Source organism: Mustela erminea, chromosome 13 (genome assembly GCF_009829155.1).
Source record: "Mustela erminea isolate mMusErm1 chromosome 13, mMusErm1.Pri, whole genome shotgun sequence".
Lineage (NCBI taxonomy): Eukaryota > Metazoa > Chordata > Mammalia > Carnivora > Mustelidae > Mustela > Mustela erminea.
In genome coordinates, this window is record NC_045626.1 from 55,076,081 (window position 1) to 55,100,627 (window position 24,547).

The 24,547-nt window shown below is 41.2% G+C and overlaps 1 protein-coding gene across 7 annotated transcripts in view; it reads right to left on the minus strand.

Moving 5' to 3' along the window:
• L3MBTL4 (L3MBTL histone methyl-lysine binding protein 4) overlaps positions 1-24,547 on the minus strand; it is a 453,724-nt gene that overhangs the window by 133,287 nt on the left and 295,890 nt on the right. The gene's annotated exons all lie outside the window — the stretch shown is intronic.

Genomic DNA, 24,547 nt, shown 5'->3' on the forward strand with positions numbered 1-24,547 from the left:
CAGAGCTCAAGAAGGTCATTCTAGTGGCTCTGGGCCACTGGACCAGCTTGAGGCTTGGCGGGGGTGAGATCTAGACAACAGCCACGAGGGTCTGCATACAAGTGGCAGAAACAGAAGGAAAACGTGGTTCTGACACATATCACAGAGAATTAATTGGTGGGGCTTACTGAATTCGGGAGTTGCTAAAGAAAACACTGAGCTAGAATCTTGTGAGTGTGTGTGATATCAAAGGTGAGCAAGGCAGGCTCACTGATTTTTTCTAACATTTTAAACCATGGGACTGACAGGAGAATTCTGGACTCCTCCTAGGGTGATTAAGAGAGACGACCTAATAGAATGAGCAGTTGGACAGGAAGATGTCTGTGGCGCCCTGCCAGCAGATACCTGTGGCTGCAGCAGAGAATGGATGCGTTCTCCGAGTTCCAGCCTGAGCACTGGCCAGTTGCCGCCCTCATTTCATACATCTGCATGGCTGAATGTTGCTGAGAATCTCCAAAGGTTTTGCCTATTCTGCACATTTCCCCTTGGGTACCTGCCTGCACGTCAAATTCTTCTGAATCACTGAATTAGATGCTGAGTCACCCACCTCATCTCGTGACATGACACGTGCCATGACATGACATGGCCTGGCGTGAACAGGCCCTCCTACACCCCCTTCACACCCCACACACTCCTGGTGTTTGATTCTCCTCTGCTTTGAACTGGTCAACTCTTGGCCCTCTCGCATTGCCACTTGCTACGCTAGACACAACCGGGTCTAGCATATGGTCGTGGGGAACAGCTTTTAGAACAGATTAAAATGGAGCAAGGAGATATGCTTAGTGGTAAAGAGCATTCTTCAGGTGAGAAAGCCATCTCTGCTGTGGCTGGTGGGAGATCCCAGGGAGGAGGGGGGACTAGGGTGTAGCCCAGAGGGTAAAGGATATGTGACAAGGAAGAAAAAGTTTTCTCGTTTTTAATTTTGTCTATTACCATCTTTTAAAACCTTGCTTGCACAAAAATCATCCTAATGGAAGTGTTCCAGTTGTATGTTTTTGTTAGCACATCTGTCTGGATAAGCTGGCATTTCAAGCTCTCTAGATATGTTAAGTTTCACAATCTGAGAAAGCTGAAATGAGCTCCAATTTGCAGAGGCATAGATTATTCAGGTCCATAAATTGCTCTCAGAGCTGGATTTCCCAGCTAGTCACTGACTGGGAAGCCATCCTTGAGAAAGACTGGAAGCACAGTCTGTCTCAGGGCAGATGGGCTTGTCAAGATCGTGGGAGCACAGCAGCACTGGCTGTCTCACCTCCTTCCCTCCTAGCCTTCCAAGGAACAGAAGAGAGAACCATTAGCCTGAAGGTCTGGAGCACCTCAAAATACTGCCCCCCGCACCTGTTTGGGCACCTGCAGGTTTTCAGGGGGCTGTGAGTCTGTGCAGATGTGTATGTTTTCAAGAGCTGAATGCAGTGATGTTCTGGAGGAGAGAAGGTAGTGGAAGTAAAACAACATTACCTCTTTGTCTAAAACGTGAAATCTCCTCAATAGGTGTGATGCTTTGGCGTCTCCCTGAAAAATGGTCAATTTCTTCCTAGATCAGTCATGAGCCACCTTTTTAAAACAATGCTTGACACAAATGTGAATTTGTCACGGGACTCCATCGTGGCAATGGCTGTTCCTTGTTGGTAAGTGTCTTTGGGAGTTCAAGCACTCTACAGGTTCAGTTTGTTGGATTTACAAAATTGTTTAAATCTCTATTGACTCATCCAATTTCATCAGTTTGACAGAGAATTACTTATAAGTATTCCAATTCTATACAGACTTCAATTTCAGCTCCATGCTTTCTACCTACATCTCTGCAAGATTTCCTTATCTTTTTAAGACCATGAAAATTATTTGGGAATTTTATTACTTTAGGACCTGCGCAGGCTTTATGTGTTCTCATTTGAGCTTTTCGTCGATACTGGTTTGCATTTTTTTAAAAAATGATAAAAGTTACAATATATAATTTAGAAGTTTTACAATTTCTAGTGTAGAATGTTGGTGGAAGAGAAAGTGTTGCTCTACTCCCACTGCAAAACACCAACCTATTTCTCTATTTCCTTCTGGGTTTCCTATCCACACCCCGTGTGCAGGCATGAGACAAGCATGTCCGCAAATGCAGGTGCATTTAACCATTGTTGTCATCACCGTCAGACTGTTCGGTAATTCTCCCTTCTAGGACTGGGACAACCCTGTGTGTGACAGCCTAGGCCCATGGATGGCCCTGCTTTCTGCCAGCTGGAGGGCCCTCTGTCCATCCAGGCCTCACTCCCTTGGGTGAGCTCTTCACTCTGTAGGACCTTTCTGAATGATTCCTCAGTATTACTCCAGAGCCTATTTGGGGACAAAATCCTTTTGAGAATCTGTTGAACATCACAGATTCCCTGGCTGAAATGTGCTCATGTGTGAATATACACAAACCTTGGCACAGACTTCCCCTGACTCCACAGACCTTCTGGAAGCCCTCTGTGTACCCCAGAAAATGCCCAGGCCACTGAGGGTCTGAACACACAGAAGGTGTCCGACAACTACAGTTTTCCCGATCTTTTCATTTTCTTTAAAATTGAGAGAGATTTTCATGACTTTTTTATACTTTCCTGCAGTCTCTTTCTAATATTTTCTTGTTCTGTTAAAGAAAAGAGAAGAAAAGCAGAAGGCTGAGGTGCTTTCCTGGTCCCGGGTCTCCTGTCACCACATAGGCATCACTGCTCACAGAGCCTGCATCTGGAACCAGGGCGGGCCTCAGGGGATTTGCACACTCAAGAGTGAAGGGAGGGGGCACCCTATTGGGTGTCAAGCTGTGGAGCTAAGGGCAAATCTTATCATGAATATTTACTACGAGTCAAAAGAGATTATTTGAAATTAATATGGTGAAGTGTAATTGCTTAATATTCAACCAAGTGATTTGCAGACTGGAGTGTGTCTGTTTCCTGTGAGAATATGCTCTATTCCCACTAATGCCCAAGACCTCTGTCAAGTTTCAAAATTTAATCTTCAAGTAATGGAACAAATGCATGTTGCAGTTAAACAATATTTTTTGAAATGTCACCTCAGTACATTTAGATGAGTCCGTTTTTGCACACACACTGCATTCTGCGTTTGCATCTTTTTCTCTTCCCTGTGTCTGTGGGGTGAGTATGTGTGAAAGAGAGAGAGAGAGAGCAAGCGAGTGCACGGTCCATGAGAGCAGCCTATCTGCATCAGCAATCTGTCTGTGGTTACTATTTTGGAGAACGATAGAAGGACAGGACTGAGGCGAGTGCAGTGCATGTTGTCACAGCAAGCAAGCTTATAAGAAAGAACTTCATAGCAGTGGCGTGCCAGCGGAAGGAGAAAGTGCTGGAAGCTGAGTTCTTATTTTGTGTCTGCTCTCGTTCATCTCTAGGTGCTCCAGACCTTCAGGCTAACGGCTCTCTCTTCTTTCACTCCTGCCCTGTGACCGCCGCCCTCACCTCCTTTCTCACCCTCCTTCCCACCTTGCATGGGGCCATAGCGAGACCCAGAGGAGTGTTTGCGATTTGCAAGGAAAAGAAAGAAAACGTAAGAGGAGAAGGAAACAGAGGGAAGAGGATGAAGAGAAGAAGGGTGATAAGTGGAGACGGAAAGTAGAAGAGAAGGAAGAGCTAAGTAGCATTGCACAGAGGAGTGAACGTGAGGGCAGTGCACATGAGTAAAGATGTATTTAGGCTGAAAAGTTTTCAAAGATCGATAGTGGAGATGGTTGCACAACCCTGTGAACTTCCTAAAACCCACTGAATTTTACTCCTTAATGGGTGGATTGCATGGTATGTGAATTACGTCTTAATGAAGCTGTTATAGTTGCAAAAAGTAAAGTAGGACTTGGAAAATAATGACATATGAATGTTTCAGGGCACACTAGCCCCTTGGCCAGCTTCACGCATAGCAGAGATGCTTTGCAAAGAGCCCCATTTCAGGCCACAGAGTCACTGGCACATGGAGGCTCCCTGGCAGGTGGTCTTTCCTTGTCACTAGGAATCTGTAAGATGAAGTTGAAATGCAGGAGAGGGAGATACAGGAAACAAGAAACAGCCTGCTGCAGGGTCATCTGTTTCTCTTGTGTTTGAAGTGATGAGCATCAGTCCTTATCTTTCGAGTTCCTGAACATATTTTTAATTAGGGAAAACAGAATTAATTTGTAGGGATGCCCACCTGGTTACCAATGTTAGAACCCAAATTCTTGACTTCATGTCACTATAAAAACAAACCTGTCCAAAATAATAACTAAACTTTTAAATCTCTTTTTAAAAAGGGACTAATCTTAATCCTAAATTCTTTTATAAACTAGAATCCTATCTTTTTCTATAGTTGTGTACGTCCAATAAAATCCCTCTCCCTTTTTTTGCTTTGGCACTTCCCATTTACTAGACCAGAAAAGTGAATGACCATGTCTTTAGAAGTATTTATGCTGACTATAGCACATTCTACAGCCTGTGAGCAAAGTACACAGACAGTATGCATATTCTTGTCCTGCTTACATCCTGTCTCAGCTTTGGACCACAGAGACAAAGCTGTTAACAACACTCACCTCCCCGCATGAAAGGGTGTGCATATTTTGGAATCTCTACTCCATAGAGATTGCTGAACCAAATTGATAAAAACAATTTTGTTCTAAATCTTGAGCCGTACTTAAAATACAGTAAGAAAGTAAGTTACATTTAAAATATGGCAAGTATAAACTCTCATTATTTAGAAATTTAAAGAAGGATATAGTGTCCAGGATGCCAGAGATGTATTTACAGAAAAAAAAAAAAAAAGTTTATTTCTAAAGAGGAAACCTCTTCTCAATGGAAGTAAAATTTAAATTAATGAGAACTAATCTTTAAGATGCATGAATGATAAAAATAGCTCCTTTCTGGATCTTAGTACATTTACGAACAATCAAGTTATGTAACAAATTAGGGGGAGAAATTGCCTCTACAATGTCTGGGAATGCACATGGTAAATGATGAATTTTTCCATTAGTGTTAATGAACTGTGCCTGGTTAACTCCCCAGCACATCAGAAGAACAGAGCCCAAATCATCTATCTTCCATATTTAATTCAATTTGTTTGTATACTGAATCTTTCACTCAATGTTTCCCAAAAAGCAATTTCAGGAAGGACAAAATGATGAGAATACTTTACAGAATTGTATATCCTGATATCAAAACAAAGGAAATGGACAAGAGTCTTCGGAGAACTGAAAATTACTCTCCCGTGTTTTGCGCATGTCTGAGTGTTATCTGATTTGTATTGGCGGCTAACATATTCATAAACTAAAATGGGAATTGCTTCCTCTGCTTTCAGAAACTGTGAGAGAAAAGAACAAAGACTCAAAAAAGAAAGCATATTAAAAATAGTTCAAAAAGCTATACAACCACAAAACCGATCAAGCTTTGTTGCATTTAAAGCAAAACTATAACACATACGTAATTGGAGAAATGTGCGGGGGAAAATGAGAAACAAGGAGTAGCGATTTGTATTTATAGAACACTTCACTTCCGAAATGCTGAAAGAATTACAAATAAGTATTTGGTAGTGGCTCTCACAGGCTCCTTGGAGTCCTGTAATTGTTATTTTCCCTTTTCCTTATTTGGTAAATATACATAATAGGACCGGATAAGGATTTCTCAAAGATACTCACTAATTGACCAGCTTCAAGAGAACTAACCCACTACCTTTCTCTGCTCTGCTTTTGGAGCATGCCCTATGGCTAAGGGACAACTCAAAGACAATTTGATTTCACTGTCATAATTACTTTTTCAAAAACTGGATTTAAATCTGAGATAATAGTAAATATGGAAAAAAGTGTTTTATTTATTTATTTATAAAAATTTACTTTTACCCAGTTGCTCATTATTGCCTATAATTTTTCCTGGGTAAATAGATCCTTTTTTTTTTTTTTTAAGATTTTGTTTATTTATTTGACAGACAGAGATCACAAGTAGGCAGAGAGGCAGGCAGAGAGAGAGAGGACGAAGCAGGCTCCCGGTTGAGCAGAGAGTCCAATGCGGGGCTTGATCCCAGGACCCTGGGATCATGACTTGAGCTGAAGGCAGAGGCTTTAACCCACAGAGCCACCCAGGTGCCCCAATAAATGTGGAACAAAGTGCTTTAAATCATTCCAATGTACACTTAGACCAAGCATGGAGGACCCTGCCACCTGAAACTCACTGTCATCACCTCTGCAGTATCCATAGCATACCTACTTGGAGATTAAAACCAAATTCCTTCCTTTCTTTATCCTCTCCTCCTTCCTTCCAAAAATATTCAGCCCCTAACATGTGCCAGGAAGGGTTCTAGGTGGACATACTACACACACACACACACACACACACACACACACACACATTTCCAGTGAAGGCAAATAAAGCACAGAGGTAACTGGAATGAGGTGAAGAAAAAAGCCAGCACCACCCTCCAACCTGTTCAGAAGCTCTTTTCCCTCCCCACCTTCTCCACACCCTGCATTTGGCTGACCATGTACAGTGCAGACGTCACTTTCTCTGGGAAGCTTTCTGTCACTGACCTGCTACAAATTAATCCACCCTCCACTGAAGCTCTAAGTACTCATCTGTGTTTGTTCTAGGATGCTCGTCCTTTTCTATTTTGTATTAAAACATCTGTATTCATGTATTCTCACCCTTATTAGACAACATGCTCCTTGTGTGTCTGTATATTTCCTTTATGACTTCTTGTGGCTTCTATCACAGTGCAGGGACACAGCAATATTTCAACCAATGTTTCTGGAATAATTAGTGCAATGGACTGACTGTTGTGCCCCCAGGCCAACTCATATGTTGGAATTCTAATGTCCAATGTGACATTCTTAGGAGGGGGCCTTTGGGAGGTAGCTTAGCACATGGGATCAGTGCTCCCCTAAGACAGATTCTACAGAGATCCCTTGCCCCTCCCACCATGTGTGAACATAATGAGAAGATGCTGGCTATGAACCAGGAGGTGGGCTCTCAGCAGAACATGACCATGCTGACACCCTGATCTGGACTTCCAGCCTTCAGAACGGTGAGAATTAAATTTCTGTTATATATAAGCCACCGAGTCTGTGGCATTTTGTTATACTAGCCTGAACAGATGAAGACAAAAATATCACTGAAATAAAATTGCATTTTGAAAACTACATCTCTCACTGCTCAATAAATATGTGCCATTTGATTTCCTCAGAAAAGTGTCTTCCCTTACTTAATTCTTTATACTCTAATCCTTGAATATTTTTTAAAAAACATAGGAAGGCTATCTTATTACTTTCCATCAATCCCATGTGTACCAGGCACTTGGTGAGGACACTGGGTCCCGTGATGATCGACACCCAGTGTCACCTTCAGGATCGCTGGCTGGCGCCAGAGGGTGAAGGACAAGTCAGTTGAGCTGCCAGACAGGACAGGTGTGCTGGGGCAGGGGGATGCTCTAGGGGCACGTATGAAGTCACACAACAGATGGGGGGAGCCATGGAAATCTAAGAATGAGGTCCACGTTGTGTTACAATGAGTGGGGGTCACCCAAGGGAAGTATATACACAAACAGGGACTGCAAGAGGATTTCCAGAAGTAGGAAAAGCACGTTCAGGTACTGGGAGCCTGGAACCTGCACGCAGCTGCAGTGGAGATGGGCCTTAGAAGCCACGGTAATGCTTTGGCAAGAAACGGGAGCCACAGAATGGTGTTGAAAGCAGAGTGATGAAACTGTCTGCTTAATGTTTGAAAAAGACCAGTCTGATTGTGGCAAGGGAATCAGACAGGAGAGGGCTGACCAAATCACTGAGAAAGAATGGCAGAGAGTGACACAACTGAGACCATTTAGGAAGCAGAATCTACCAAGAAGACTGGGTGACAGACTGAATGCCATGTGTAAGGGAGCAGAACGAGGTAGGATGGTTTCTCACTTTGCAAGTCAGGTAACTGGATAAGTGATCACACCACAAACCTGAAATTCTGGGGGTGGGGGGCAATAACTGGAGCTTTGACCATGACAAGACTGAGGCGCCAAGCAAGCCTCCAGAAGTTGGTGTTCATTGGGCAGTTGGATATACAAGTCTCTGCCTAGGAGTGCCTTATACTGGAGGTAAATGGGAAGTCATAAAGGGAAGTCATGAGCACTTGGATGTCACAAAAACCATGGTCATGACCAAGCCATGAGTTTGCAGAGGAAGCAGAGAGAAATGGTTTTCAGTCCCCATGTACACTGGAACCACTTAGCTGCAAGGCACCCCACAACCTGGGTCTCACCCCACGTCAGTAAACTCAGAGTCTCTGGGAGGTGGGTCCTGGGCATCAGTGCTTATACAAAGCTTTCCCAGCATTTTCATCCACAACTGGTGTGAAGGGTCCCAGAAGTAGAGTGATTAGAGGGGGTCCTGGGAAGGACTCTGAGGGAGAACATGTTAGGAGCAGGTCATGGAAGAAGTCAACAAGGAAGACTGGGAGAAAGAGAAAGATGTAGAAGGTACTGTCTTGGAAACCAGGCAGAGAGGTCAGTAACAACCACTGCAGGAAAGCAGGACCCGGGGAGGGTCAGAAATGACCATGGGGTTCAACAACAGGGGCAGCAGGTAACCGAGGAAAACAGTGTCCGAGGGCCTCATGGCCGGAAGCCACGCGACAGTGCTGGAGGCGCAGGTGGGCAGGGACAAGCACCCCTCTGGATATTTGGGGTAAAGGCTGGAGGGGGGACATGGAGAAAGTTACAGAGGGACTTAAGTAGAAAAAGGTTTTGTTTTGTTTTGTTTTTTAATAGAAGAGATTTAGGTATGTTTAAATTTTTTATTACTTTTTTTTTTGTTATATGTTTCCTATATACGAAAGACCAAAATACCTGTGAGTTTTGTTTAAAACATAATTATAAAGCAACGGTCAAGCAACAGAACACTGCCAGCACTGCGAAGGTCCCCAGCGGACACATGTCTATCCCTTCTTCCCTCCTCATTTCTTTGCTTGTGCCTACAGTTGTACCAGCTCTGCACGGTTCCCTACTCAATAGTGTTTGAGTTTGCCTGTTGCAAAACTGTATACAATCTCATCGTGCTGCACACGTTGTTTTGCTGTTGCGTCTTCATTTAACGTGACATTTGTGAGAACCCCACGTGTCCCTGTGTCTGGCTGCCGTTTGTTCATTTTCTCTGCTGCATTGTGTTCCGTCATGCAGATGTACTAAGCGTCTGTTTAGATCTTGTGGGGAAGATGACCTCAGAAAGGAAGAGACTGATGTACAGGCAGACAGGTGATGACAGCTGCAGGGGTGGGGTGGGGTGGGTGTTCCATAGCGGTGCTGAGTAGGAGGGCTCCTCTCTTGTGCCCACAGGAGCCTGACTGGATGGTTATGTTTTCAGTAGGAGCTGAGGTCAGTTCAGGGCAGAAGAGCTGGTGAAGCAAGGGACAGGAGGACACAGTAAGAGATGTTCACTTACTTCCCAGAGATTGCTGAACGCAAACGGGGGCCCCAAGGCCTGCACTGGCCTGACAGGTGGCCCCAGCTGTGGAAATTCCCTCCTCTTATCGGCTGCCTCCTGGGCTTCACAGCAGGGGAAGGAGATGGCACTGAGGGCAATGAGGACCCAAATCACTGTATTCAAATCTGGCTTTGCCATTTATTGATAACCCAATAGCCAGTCCTCTGAAACTGACCGCGGTTTCCTCATCTATAAAATGGAGATACTATCTATTGTGAAACTCTTTTTGTGACAGTTGATTACAGCATCATATGTCAAGATTCTCGGCACACAACAGGAACCTAATCTTGAAGTGTCAAGTATTAAAAAAAATTCTCAGTGGATTATTAACAATGAAACTACAATGGCACTGTTAGAAAATAAATATTCTTGATGCCAGCATCCTGAACTAGCTGGAGAGCACTGCATAAACTCATGGAAAGACTGTCTGAGGCTCTGTATTAGTAACGTGAGAAGGACAAGCTAGCCCTTACTATACAGATGTCTTAATAGGGGACCAGCCAGCCACCAAAATATGCACCCGAGGAAAACAACAACCACTGGGACCTGAATGCAAGGTGAAATGTCTTCTCTCAACTTCTTATCTCAGAGGCTATGAAGGCAGGGCCAGCAAAGGTTAGAATGCTTTAGCAGCACGGTGGGCATGGCTCTGGTCACATCATTAACTTCATCTGTCACCCTACATCCTCCACTATCACCACCCAAATCCAAGCTCCCAATATTTGAAATAATGTGCAACCACACACATGGGCACACATGCACTCACTTGTTCTGTACCTCAGCTATCCTTTCCTCTTTTGTTTGGTTAAATCTTACTCATCCTTCAGGATTCAGGGAAGATATCCTCTTTTCTGGGATACTTTTCTTGAAACTCATCGATTAACTCAAGGGACCCTCACATGACTACCCACACATGGCTTCCCAAGCATACTATTCTCGTACCATTTAGTTAACATTATAGGTATTGTTTATCTCCTCTCCTAGACTGTGAGCTTCTAGAACAGGAACAGATCTATATGTAGCAAAATGCTGGGCATATAAAGGACATTCAGTAAATCCTTGCTCAATAAAAGGATAAAAACTTATGAGAAAGAGAGAAACATAAGCCATTCCATGTGATATATTTTTTGTTAAAGTCATAAGTAATTCTTTTTATAAAACACGTATCTGCAAATTTTAACTGCCTTTTAAGTCATAAATTTCTACAGTGTTTTTCTCTTTAGTACCTAGCTATTCCATTCAAAAGAAACCTTTAATACACATAAAATTTCACTGGCCACTTACACAGCCTTATTTTTAAATACTGTTAAGTAACACCAGAAGTACTCGATTAAATGACCATCGAGGACTTTGCTCTTCTCTATTTGTTTTCACATATTATAGAAGAGCAGGGCTTTGACCATTGGGCACAAATGTTCACATCAAGGTACAGCTGCGTATTTATATTTATCTGGTACGTCCTAATGATTCTAGTGCAGATTATCTTGCTACCAGAACAACATCCTTCCCTGCCAAGAGCTTCCTTTCCAAGCCCGACCCTTACCTCTTACCAGAGTGGCCCGCAGCCAGCCCATCCCCGCATTCCCACCAGCTACTAACAACAAGTATTCTACCAAGTCACAGGTCACGAGGGAGATCCCTGGTTTCTCCTGCTCCCAGCCACTAGCTTGATATTTTAGAAATATAGTAGCCGGGGAGTACTGTGCTGAAATCCTTAGCACGTATCCCTGTGAACAAAGACTAGAGCCTGCTGGAAGTGACGGTCAGAAGGAGCCAGTATCTGCTGTGAGCACAGGGATGCAAAGTGGCTGCCCACATGCAGCCGGCCCGGAAATGCCCGGAACGGTCCCGGAGGCTTTCCTCACATGCAGGCTAGAACGTCAGTTTGCTGTTTAACGGGACATGGCTCTTAGTTCCTTTTTAAAAGACAACACCTAAGGCAGTTTTCGTGTTTGTGAATTACTAGCAAAGAATTCTTAGATAAACGTGTGGGATGCGAGAAAGAGGCAGGGTGTCAGGCTTACAGGCGTGTGCATCCCTGCTCAGGAAATACTCAAAGCAGTGGTGCACGCTCTTTTATTCTGAGGTTCTGTCATCTGTTTTACGAGCTAGTTTAAACAGCACAGAAGCCTGGCCAGATACACTTGATGGAAGGCTCAGGCCCACTTCAGGTGTGTGGAAGATTTGACTCAAGGATGGTTTTGACTCCAACATGGTTTTCCATGAAATATAAATTTTACTAGAAGGGATTTTAGTCTATTTTCATTATCCTGATACCTCTGCCTGCAAGACCCGTTGTCTCAGAGAAGGAGAAGTCATTTCTCTACTCCACTCAGTGTCTGGCATAAAGGAGGCAAAACCAGCCAACAACAGGGTAATATCCTCCAGAACAGAGGGCTGAAGAGCAAGGGCTCCTAATTCCCAATGCAGTGAAATTTCAACATTTTACTCTGTACCGTGTTTATTTTTAACCCATGATAGAGACACGCAAAGCAGACGAAAACCTAAGCCAAACACTGTGGGCCATGGGGCTCCAACAAAGGCTCAGGCCAACACAGGTCCATTTCCAGGTCACTAGACAGTGGGATGACAATAGGCCTTGGTAACGGGGGCCTTAGAAGCTGACCACTCTCCTCCTGAGTTGGTCAACAGCCCAGGAGCCCCAGGGAGCTCATTAACAGCCCTGACCCTGGACGTGTCTGCTCTCTCTGTCCTGTCATAAGAGGTCTCTGGAGGGGTAGGAGTGGCTGGGCAGCTTCCTTCCAGCTTGATGTCCCTTACACTTCAGACCATCAAAGACCACATGCAGAAACCTGTGGGTAATGTGTCCTGGGAAGGTCACTTCAATACTGCTGAGGTAATTTCTTTTTGCAAACTATTTTTTATTGAAGGGGACCTTATGTTCAGAATGAGCAGACTGTAAACTGTTCTCACCAACTGAACACGCTCCTGACATGAGCACCAGACCAAGAAACAGAGCCCCTCTGTTCCCAGTTCTTCAGTCATAACACCAAGGGTAACCAGAGCCTCGACATTCCTGTACATATCTTTTAGTGGACGTATGCATGCATTTTTGTTGGGCATATAACCAGGCACAGAATAGCCGTATCTTTTAAAACAAATTCTGTTATTTACTACATAATTGATGTTTACCACATTGCATGACTGGCCTCCGAGATCAAAGCTTGGTTTATTATATTGGAATTATCTCTCCTCCATTCATACATGAACTTTCTTCAGCATGCATCATTGTAATTGAGGTCAATGACACTGTGTCTATTTTAGTATTCAACGTGATCTTTTGGGATACATAGTACCACATTATTTACCTCGCATTGGTGCTCTGGCATTTCTAACGCAGTCCTAAACCATCCTAAACGCACCCACTGTTATCACTGAAGGAATTAGAAAATTCACTAATTGCAGCTAGTTCTTATAAATAGGCAATTCACCTCTACCATCTGGCTCCACATAAAGATGAACAAATGAATATTAAATCTGACATATGTGGGCACTGAATTATAATAACAGACATTAGAGCATGATGCTGTACTTATTATATCATCAAGATGAGAAGAATTGAGACAAAGGGGTAATTAAAATCATCATATCTAGCTTAATATTTTCACAGCCTGAGACTTTATTTCAGATTTCTGATTTATAAGTTTGTTACTGATGGTTCGTGTTTGACAAGGAGTACTTGAACATCTCTACATACCAAAGAGGAGGCAGACATTCAGGTAGCTTATATTTTTCCTTATTGTCTAGAGCAAAGTATAAGCAACAACTGGAATTGTGTTCAAGAGCCCCTGCCTTCCATGTGTGTGCATGTTTTTATGTATGTATTCCAGAGCTGTGAATCAAAAATGTATAGTTTGGAAGAAATCCTGGAGATCATTTTGTATTGCTCTTCCCTCATGAGGATACTGTTCTTGACCATCTCCTTAACAGCTGAGTATCCAGATGGAGTAATTTTGTGGGTAGTTTAATCTTACCATTTCCCTTTCTGACCTAAATCTTCCTCATCTACAAGTCAAAGACTTAATTGCAACTAGCACCCATGCATCCAGAAGTAGTGAGAAGTGGACATCAGCCACTTGCTAGTTGTGCACCGGGAAGAGAAGACACAGTGTGTCCAGAACTCACTTTCTTCATTCATAAATTAGAGACAATAAAATTTACATCATAGGGCTGCTCTGTGCATTAAGATATTAAGATAATGCATGTGAAAATGTTCTCAGAGAAGTTAAATGATGTACAAATATAACATGTTATTCATTGGTATTCTTATCTTGTATAACAGGCTCTTTCCAAAGGAGAAATATCAACTTTCAAATTTTGTACCAAACTTGGTCCACCCTAATGTCTGCACTCCAAGTAATTTCCAAAAATCAGGGATACTATCAACATTATCCTCATACATGGAAGGCAGACAGTCTCTGGCTATGTTACATTTAATAATGGTAACTCTTTAAAAATTAGGAGAAGAGTCTCCAGAAGAAGCTTTACCTATAAGAAAGAAACCACAGTGGGTGAAACTTCCTAGTCTTAGGGATGTTATTTCTTAGGGGAAAACAATCCATTTTAAATTAGATTACAGAGTTTCCTATGCATTCAGATTAGCTAGGACAAATTCTTTGACAATTTGAGTAACTCTAGGAAGTCACAACAAACTGACTGGGGAGTCATATTCTTTTCTGTTGTGCCTGCAGATAACGGAAGGATCATTAATCTTGATTTTTGCAATGTCTTTAGGAAGGGGGCTATTCCAACCTGGTTCTTTCTATTGGCTATAGTTTTGTAGTTATAGGCCTTACATTTGGAATATAGATCCTGAACTCAAGATACTCACATTTTAACAAATAGTGAAATTTACATCTGAGTGAGTTCCTGGCAAGTGGAGTAAGCTCTGTCCAGGCAGTAAGTTTTAGCTCTTCAGAAGATTATGCTGATGAATTTCACTTAGCGTAACAATAGGTAGGTAAGGTAATTAACAGGGAAATGACAAATCATCTAGTCCAATAACTTTGTTTTGCAGATGGAAAAACTGAGACCCACAGATGTTGTGAACTTACCCCTTGTCCAACCATTTGAAATTATAAGGGACATTCTTAAATTATTTTTAATTAAGGGTTACATGCACTTGAAACTTTTTATTCTGAAAAAAAATAAATGGAGAAATGAAGTTTTCCAGTGCAGGGATGATTATGTGTCAGGATCAGGTAAGAATTTTGCATCTGAAATGTCTCTCCTAATACCTGCCTAAGAGGAGCCACTGGAGGTAGTACATGGTGATAGAGATGAATGAGAGCGGCCAAGAAAGCTGGCAAGGAGGTGCGAGAGGACTGCCAAGGATCAGTACAAAAGATCAAACTAGCTCTGCCCCAGGATGCAGAGACAAGAATGAAGAACTGAAAACAATAAGAGACAAAAAGAGAGACAGGAAGGACAGATCCAGACAATCCAATGTCATCTAATGGAAATTTTGGAGAGAAGACTACAGATACCATACAAAATACTTGAAGATGGTCTGAGATAAAAGAGGACTTTGGCCTAAAAGCTATGAAAGAACATACAGTATTACAGATCAACTAAAAAAAAAAAAAAAAAAAAAAAAGAAAGAAAGAAAAGAGAACCATATCTAGACATATGCAGGGCGATTTTAAATTTCATAGGACATACATAAACACATAAACATATTCTGTAAGAAAGCTTGACAAAAGAAGTGCAGATCACCTCTGCCACCATCAGTGGGGCTGGCATTAGACTCTGCCCACATGGCACAGAAACCAGAAGGTGATATGAAGCAATGCTGACGGAACTCTGAAGGAAAAGTTCTGGGCTTAAGACATTTATCTCCTCTCAGACTGACTTCATGCATGAGATACACAAAGATTTTAAGTATAATATATAGATGCCACAGACAAATTAAAACAAACCTCGAAACGAACAGTGCCATAACAAGGAATAATAGATGTTAGATCAATAAATAAGTGAATGGGAGTAAGGAATACCCTTGTTGTGATGAGCACCAGGTGATGTATGTATGCAAGTGTTGAATCACTATATTGTACACCTAGAACTACTATCACAATGTATGTTAACTAACTGCAATTAAAATAAAAACTAAAAAATTCAATAACTGCACCGAAAGGGCTGAGGATACCTCTGGAACCAGTAAAATATATAGAAGTAAGGGTACATGGTTGTTTTAAGTATGGCTGCAAAACTGTTTGCCCATTTCTGTTCTTTCTAAGAATTGAACTCTATTGCTTAAAAACTGAAAAGTTTAGAAAAGCGTACAGTATCTAATCGCAAGTTCAATTAATACAAGTGCGTATGTTGGATGAGGGGAAAAAAGAATAGCATTCAGTGTTTCAAGTTTCACAAAAGAAAGCCATATTAATGTTCTATGACTTTGATGGTTACATAAACACAATTGTAGGAATGCACTGGAAAAGTTCAGACTAACCATTATAAAAACTAAAAACTTTCCCTTTAAACTAGAACTCATTAATAAACAAAATGCTCTGGAACAGGAGGAAAAGAATGAAGGAAGGTCCCATTCCTTGCCCCACAACCGTCACTAAAACAAAGAGGCAAGCAAACAAAAACTTATGACATAAAAAATTTAGAATATGTACAATATATATAATAATTATAACAATAACTGCAAATAGGTCAAATTATGTTATCAATAGGAAATGACTCTTAGATGGGACTTTACTTTTAAGACAGTTATATGCTTCTCACAAAAAGAATACCTAAATAAATTGACATGAAGTGCTAAAAATAATAGAATAGATAAAGATTTTCTCAAAATTAAAAAAAAATCCTGCTTGGCACTATTAACATGAGAAAATGCAGAGGACAGGGAAAAATAAAGATTAAGAATCATTTCTAACTAATACAGAATCCACCATGCAAAGACATAACAGTATTAAAACTTTTGCACCAAATAACATCTGATTAATGTATCTGAGAAATTTTTAACAAAACGAGAAACTATTTGATCTTTTACTGAGAAACAAATAGCAAAATTTGTATATCCTGTCTGATTTTACTCATGGGAAATACACATACACGAAAAAACCTGAAAAGCAAAACATATTTAAGGCATATAAGTTTGTAGTTGGAATATGAATGGTTTTTATTTGCTCTTGAATACTTCTGTATATTACCCAAAATTTTGCTATTGACCATGGATTAGTTCTTTAATAAAATGGTATTAATTCAAAAGCAACACAGGTGGTAAAATTTCTAGTTCTTAAGAGAATGGACTTTGTCTATATTTTACTTTGATTTTTTTTTTTTTTTTAAGATTTTATTTTTATTTCTTTATCAGAGAGAGAGAGGGGGAGAGAGCGAGCACAGGCAGACAGAATGGCAGGCAGAGGCAGAGGGAGAAGCAGGCTCCCCGCTGAGCAAGGAGCCCGATGTGGGACTCGATCCCAGGACGCTGGGATCATGACCTGAGCCGAAGGCAGCTGCTTAACCAACTGAGCCACCCAGGTGTCCCGTGATTTTTTTTTTTTTTTTAAGATTTTACTTACTTATTTAAGAGAGAGAGAGGAGAGAAAGAGAGAGACAGCATGAGAGGAGAGAAGGTCAGAGGGAGAAGCTGACTCCCTGTGGAGCACAGAGCCCAAGGTGGGACTTGATCCTGGGACTCCAGGATCATGACCTGAGACGAAAGCAGTTGCTCAACCAACTGAGCCACCCAGGTGTCCTTGATTTTGGTTTTTAAGACGATTTAAAATTACCAGATATTATCATTTTGGCCTACCATTAATTGCTATAAACTGGTCTTATGTAGAAATAAACTAAAGTTAAATCTACCTTCATTATAATAAGGATGTAATTCCTACAATCTTGACAGTTCACATAATTTGAAATTTTGTACAAAATAAAATCCTTCGATTATGTCAAAGAATACTGTGTCTTTGGAAATCAACGCCCCAGTTGCTAAGGATCCCATATGCAGTCTTCTTCCTTAAAGGGAAAAATCAGAATTCTCATACAATTATTTCCCAGTGAGTAAAATCAGACATACACACATTAACCTTCAAGAATTTTAAGTAATGGTGGCGCCTGGGTGGCTCAGTGGGTTAAAGTCTCTGCCTTCGGCTCAGGTCATGATCCCAGGATCCTGGGATTGAGGCCAGCATCGGGCTCTCTGTTCAGTGGGGAGCCTGCTTCCCCCTCTCTCTCTGCTGGCTGCTGCCCCTGCTTGTGATCTCTCTCTGTCAAATAAATTAATTAATTAAATTTAAAAAAAAAAGAATTCTAAGTAATGGATAGAAATGATTTAAAGATCCAAGGCTGATCTTTCATTACTTTATCATTGCTTTTACTAAATTGGGCAATTAATCATGCCATTTTGACAATTAAAAGTGTTATCTCAAGTCATATCCTCTTGTTCTTTTTACTTATTAAAGTAAAAATACATCTACAAGTTTATTTTTAAATTTCTACCTAGTTCAATTTCACAATGTGGTTACATAAAGTCAAAGAAAATGACAGGCCAAGTGACAAAGGAATCAGATAAACGTGAACACATGTCATAAAGGTACTCCCTTGGCATGATAAAGCTTTAACTGCAGGTGACAACAAATTAAGAAGTACTGTGCATATAAAATTAAAACCATGCTTTTGAGAATCCTTTTCTACACAGTATTCCAATCAGTCATTATAAATTCATAAAATTTACAGAGCCAATCATTTTACACAATCTTTTATTTTCTATGGATATGAAGAAGAAAATGTTATTATTATAAGGCAGAACAACAATAAAGAGAAATAAAATTATATACTGTTAACTAAATGATTACTTGGGAAGTAAACCAAGTTTTAAAAATAAGAGAAATGGGCGCCTGGGTGGCTCAGAGGGTTAAGCCTCTGCCTTCAGCTAAGGTCATGATCTCAGTGTCCTGGGATTGAGTCCCGCATCAGGCTCTCTGCTTGGCAGGGAGCCTGCTTCCTCCTCCTTTCTCTCTCTGCCTGCCTCTCTGCCTACTTGTGATCTCTCTCTCTGTCAAATAAATAAATAAAATCTTTTAAAAAAATAAAAATAGAAAATATGGCAGATTAGAAAATTATATTTTCCTTTCTTCTTGGTAATGAATTCCTTCTCTCATTACTAAAATAATCAAATGAATGAATGAGAGGGCATAAATACATAAACAAAAAGCACAAAAGAAAAAATGACAGCAGATAAATCAACACATCTTTGAAGCTGGAAAATGGATAATGATGTGGGAAACAAAGGCAGAAGAAAAAGTACTAAATTTCCTTACTATCTGTAGCCCATTGATAAGTCCTTGAAAACAGAGTGACATTCCTCTAGGAACTCTGCTATCTCCATGTTAATACTTCACTAAGGGCAAAAGATAATCTTAGCCCAACTCCCAGGATCCTGTAAGTCTACTTTAATAGATAAAAATTCCTTTAGAAACTTCCTTTATCTCTAACTCCCCATGATACATGTTGGCAATCATTCCCCAAGCATATGACCCACAGATACACATCTGAAGGGTTTCATGACTCAGGTTTTATTAGACAGAAATAAATGATCTTTTCCCAACAATAGCTAGCCCCCTCAAGGTCCTGGAAACCTTGCTTCCAAAATTTCTTAGAGATTTCCGTTATCCCTAACCCCCTCCCAACTTGGAACTAGATAATGGGCCACTCCTCTTGACCCCAGTGCAGTTCTTTCTGCTCATGGGTCCTGTCCCTGTACTTTAATAAAATCATCTTTTTACACCAAAGACATCTCAAGAATTCCTTCTTGGTTGTCGGCTTCAGACCTTAGCGTCTTTCCTATATCAGACAAGGACAGAGCCAAGAGTCTGCAGAGAGAGGATGGCATAAGAATACCCAGGAAACGTTTGGAAACATCATGTCTGCTAGAAGGAACTTACTCAGAGGAGGAGGCTCACTGCTGGTGACAGGCTCCTTGGCCTTAGCTGGGCAGTTGCCTGACCAGTCCAAGAAGCTCACCAGCAGGTGGGCCCCACATGTGCATGCAAAGGTACATCCCAGCCTTCTGGTGCCTCTCTCTCAAGAGTGAACACGGAGGACTGCTGGACTTACCAGAATGTCCTTCATCTAATAGAAAGAAGCCAACCAACCTCACCCAAACCAAGTCAAAACACAAGTACCTGGGAAAAAAGGGGATGTAGGGAGCAGGAAAACAACAGCCTCAAATACTGTCAGAGAGTTAAAAAAAAAAAAAAAAAAAGACACACAAGCAAAAAAATCAGAACAAGATGCAATAAAAAACTAATCAGAGAATAAGGATGTGTTTCAAGAAACTGAAAAAAAAAAAATCCCAGTACAATTAAAAATCTCAACCAAAGAACTACAAGTCAAGGTTGAAGAAACAGTCCATAGGAAAGAACAAAAGACAGGGAAGTCAGTGCTAGGGGAGAACATCAGAGCACATAGAAAAGAGGGCATTACTCAAAAATTACCATAGCAACATTTCCCAGAAACAAAAGACATGAGCTTGCTGATTGAACCTATGAATGAAATCTCATTTCAGAATACCAGTGATAAAAAGAAAGTCCTGAAAATGTCCAGGGCTTGAAATTCTTACAGAGGGTGGGGTGGAAGAAGAGGAAGACCAATCCTTTCCTGAAGTGAAACTTGAATGACAGTTGACTTCTGGTATGCAGAGGGAAAAATGGAGCGATGCCTTCAATATTCTGAAGAAAAAGGTCTCCAACTAGAATTCTATCCATAAGTCAATGACTATAGTTGAGGAGAGATAAAAAATACTTTTGATATTAAAAAAAAAATTCAGGGGCGCCTGGGTGGGTCAGTGAGTTAAGCCTCTGCCTTCAGCTCAGGTCATGATCTCAGGGTCCTGGGATTGAGCCCCACATCGGGCTCTCTGGTCGGCAGGGAGCCTGCTTCCCCCTCTCTCTCTGCCTGCCTCTCTGCCTACTTGTGATCTCTCTCTATCAAATAAATAAATAAAAATCTTAAAAAAAAAAAAATCCAACTACCTCCCACAAATCCTACCCCAAAACCTGGGAGAAAATAAACCAGGGACCAAGACTTGAAACCCAGGAAATCAAGTACATGGCAGAAAGGAGGCAAAGGGAATCCCAGGAGGCAGGAGAGTCCCAGTAATATGGCTGTGCAGCTCACCTGTAGAGAAACCGGCAAGGGCAGGGGGTTGGGTAGGTTCTCCAGGTTTGGAGAAATGATGAATGGACCATCCAAGGGGCCCAACTGCTGCTGAGAGAGGATTTGGAGGGGAATGGCTTTGTCAAAGGAATCCGGGCCGGAAGGCAGGGCTGGGAGGGATCAGAGAGGGTGCAGGGGTTTATGCTCAGAGGCCGCACTGCCAGGCAACCAGGAAGGAAACCCACCCAAGAAGCAGGGGCACAGCACAGCAAATGCTCTCCCTAAAGATGAAAATCCACTTCTAAGAATGCCAAGAGATTCGTCAATGAGGTCAAGAGCCAGAGGAGTTCCACAGGTTCTGCACACCACTTATACACACACACTTACACAGTCCAGCACACTCCCCCAACAATACCCCCACCACACACACACATACACACAATTTCCCCAACACACACCGCACACTACACTACACACCCCACAGATGTACCTACTGTACCCACACACATTATACACACATATGAACACATCACATATATATACATATTCATACATACCAAACACACATATATGCCATGATACACTCACACACATACACACACACTGGCAAACTGATTTATAAATCATGAATAGAGGCCAAGTTGTGCCATAAATTTCCATGAATAGCACCCAAAAGTAGATTATCAGATATCCTTTCTTTTGAGCAGTAGATATCCCTTTTCTATGTGTGTGTGTGTGTGTGTTTTCTTTATGGTGTGACACCAGCAATGTGTGTCCTGTATCTCACCTGGGAGCACTGGGGCAAGAGGTCCCTACCTTGTAACAATATCTGGCTCTTTGTGTAAAGAATGTCATTATTAGCTCCTTAACTAACTACCTTTGTATATTTTTTAAAGATTTTATTTATTTATTTGAGAGAGAGCAGGAGCAGAGGGGTGAGGGGCAGAGAGAGAGGCAGGCTCCCTTCTGAGCAGCAACCCCCCGACAACAAACCTGCCCTGACAAGGAGCCCAAGCCCAGAACTCTGTGATAATGAGCTAGAGGCAGACGTTTAACAGACTAAGCACCCAGGTGCCCCCCTTTTGTATATTTTATGACACAGAGGTTGACCAAGTCTTTCCGAATCTGTGTTCTACTCAAGTTAGAAAAAACAAATTCCTGTCTAATCTTGGACCCTGGCTTAAATTAAGTTTACATTTTGTAGTCCCAATATTGTCATCTTTAAATATTTCTGTGTTAACAAACACACCTACTTCATTTTACTCACTATGTAAATTCATTCAAATAACATGTAAATTGTGTGATAATTGTGTACCAAAAGTTCTATTTTCATACAGATAAGAATTGATGCAATTTTTCCTAAATAATGGCTTATGCAGATTTTACATCAACTCTAAACAGCTCTGAATATTACTGTTAACCCCTTGACTATTTTAATGAAAACTAGAGTAAACCTGTCTGAAATCCATCTAAAAAGGATACCAAGAGGTACTCCTGATCTCTCAAAGAGGTCTATTATTTTCAAATGTTGTCAGCTATGTCCTGATGTCACAACTCTCCTTGCCCGCTGTACGAAACAAGACACTGACAACTTATTTTAAGAATATTGTTTACTTCCCTTCAAAACACCATGCCTTCAATATCCGAATCAGAAACTCTGACATAAAATGGTAAAAACAAGATTCACTCCTTGCAAGCACTTTGCTGCCCAGAGTATTTTATAGAACAACTAAAATCACTGTCTTCCTATACTTCCAAGCATTCCCCAAGGCTTTGGAAGCAGAGGTCAATTGAGCTGTTTTGTACAGGACTTTGTGAATCTGAAGGGGTTTCTACTTATATTATTTTCTTCCTCTTTTTAAATGTAAAAATATTTGCCTAAAACTCTTCTGGACTAGAAACTGTAAAAAGCATTTTGTATAACAATGACTCCTCGGTAAAGGTACATATTTATGACAAGAAGAAAAAAAAACTTTCGTTTTAGAAAATGCAAGTCTAATTCACATGCTTCAGGAAACTCAAGCTAGAGATGATTATGACAACAAATCCAGGGCTCTGGGAGAATGCAGCATTTTAAAATTCTCATCTCCCGCTTACCGTCTCATTGACAAATAAGATGGAAAATGTATAATGACAACTTTGGGTATGTTAAGGCAAATTCCTAGTAGGTGTAGTTAGGTGTGTGTGTTTGTGTAATATTCTCAACAGATACCACTAAAGATACACACTGACGAACAATATTTTTCATGTTATACAACAATGTAAAATTAATACTACAGTAACGGGAATACATAAAAACAAACCCCAAAGAATATGAATGATTTATCGTAACTGTTCTTGCCCAATTAGTTCCAAGTTCTTAAGTTATACTCAACATTACATTAGTACATTGACTAACTTAGTAATGATATTCAGAATGTGATAACCTATAGAGAAGTGAAAACAACAATTGGAGTTTAAAAAGAAATCAAAGTTTTAATTAAAAATGGATACAGTCAGTCAATTAGTAACTCTAGCATCTCAAAGCTAAACTTGATAAGACAAGACCAGTCACTGAAAATGGTTAAAGCAAGAGAGAGAAATGCTCTGTGCCTACTAGAGCTAACCTTATATTGTCTGTAACCTCTGCCCTCCATAACTGCTTTACAATCAACACTAACCCCACCAAGGACTTATCTTCATTCCATGAATACAAAATAGTATTAAATATAATAAAATCTCTTTTCACAGGTAAGTAAAAATTTGTCTGTCAGTTTAATCCTGTATAGGTTCTAAATGCAAGTTTAAGAACCATCCAGTTATCTAATTTTTGTCTTTTCTAATCTAGAAAGAAACTCATCACAGGTGGCTGTTTATTTTTTTTTCTGAGGTAATGGAATCATTAAGCTTTTGAAGACTTCAATTTACAGGAGCCTGCTCTATTATAACAAGGTCTAGGGCGGGAAGAGAGCCAAGACCCAGTCACAAAGGCATTGCCCTGAGCAGCCCTGTGAATTGTTAGGTCTGGAGAAAGACTGCCTTGTGCTTTCTTTCTGACTATCGTATAGGTGCAGTATTTGATTTTTCTGCTAGGCTTCACTGAATGCCTTTCTTTAAACTCTACTTCCACACTCTTCTAGTTTCTTCAGAAGTTCTGAGGCCAATCTTTAAGGCTGCGTGGTGGATGGAGGAAATCCTGTCGGACAGTCTCAATATTATTCATAATTAGATACTACAAATACGAACAACAACTGGGTCTGTCTGTGCCATACTGAATGAGAAAAGTTCCAGGAAGCTGCTGGAACAAAGTGGAGCACACCCACTGTGACTCTGTTCGCTATGTTTTCCGAATCCAAGCAGGGAGAAGCAAGCGAACCACATGAAGGAACAGTGGGGAGCCAAGTCCGCTGTGATGAAGTGGGAGAAGAGACCTTGACTGAGCTACCTGGTAATCTTATCTCCAGGGGAATCACGCTGGAGCTGTCCGGGGTGATATTTGTTATTTCAGCGCCAGTGCCTCAGGAGGGTAAACCAGGCCAACCACAATGTTACAGTCTTCCTAACTTTCAGGATAATGATCCAAGTTTTGAAGGAAGGACTCACTTTTCATCTGGAAATAACTGCCACTCAAAAATCTATTAGGAGAAGGCAGAACAGGGTAAACACTCTCACGGCTATGCTACATTGCTTTCTGTGCCATTCAGTATGGAGGCCAATGGGCACACTTGGCTACATGTGATTGCGGAACAGAGGATTTAGTTTTTGTTTAATTTTGATTAATTTTAAAAAATTTTATTTATTTATTTGACAGAGAAAGAGAGATCACAAGTGGGCAGAGAGGCAGGCAAACAGGGGAGGAGAGAAGCAGGCTAACCGCTGAGCAGAGAGCCCCATGTGAGGCTCGATCCCAGAACCCTGGGATCATGACCTGAGCCAAAGGCAAAGGCT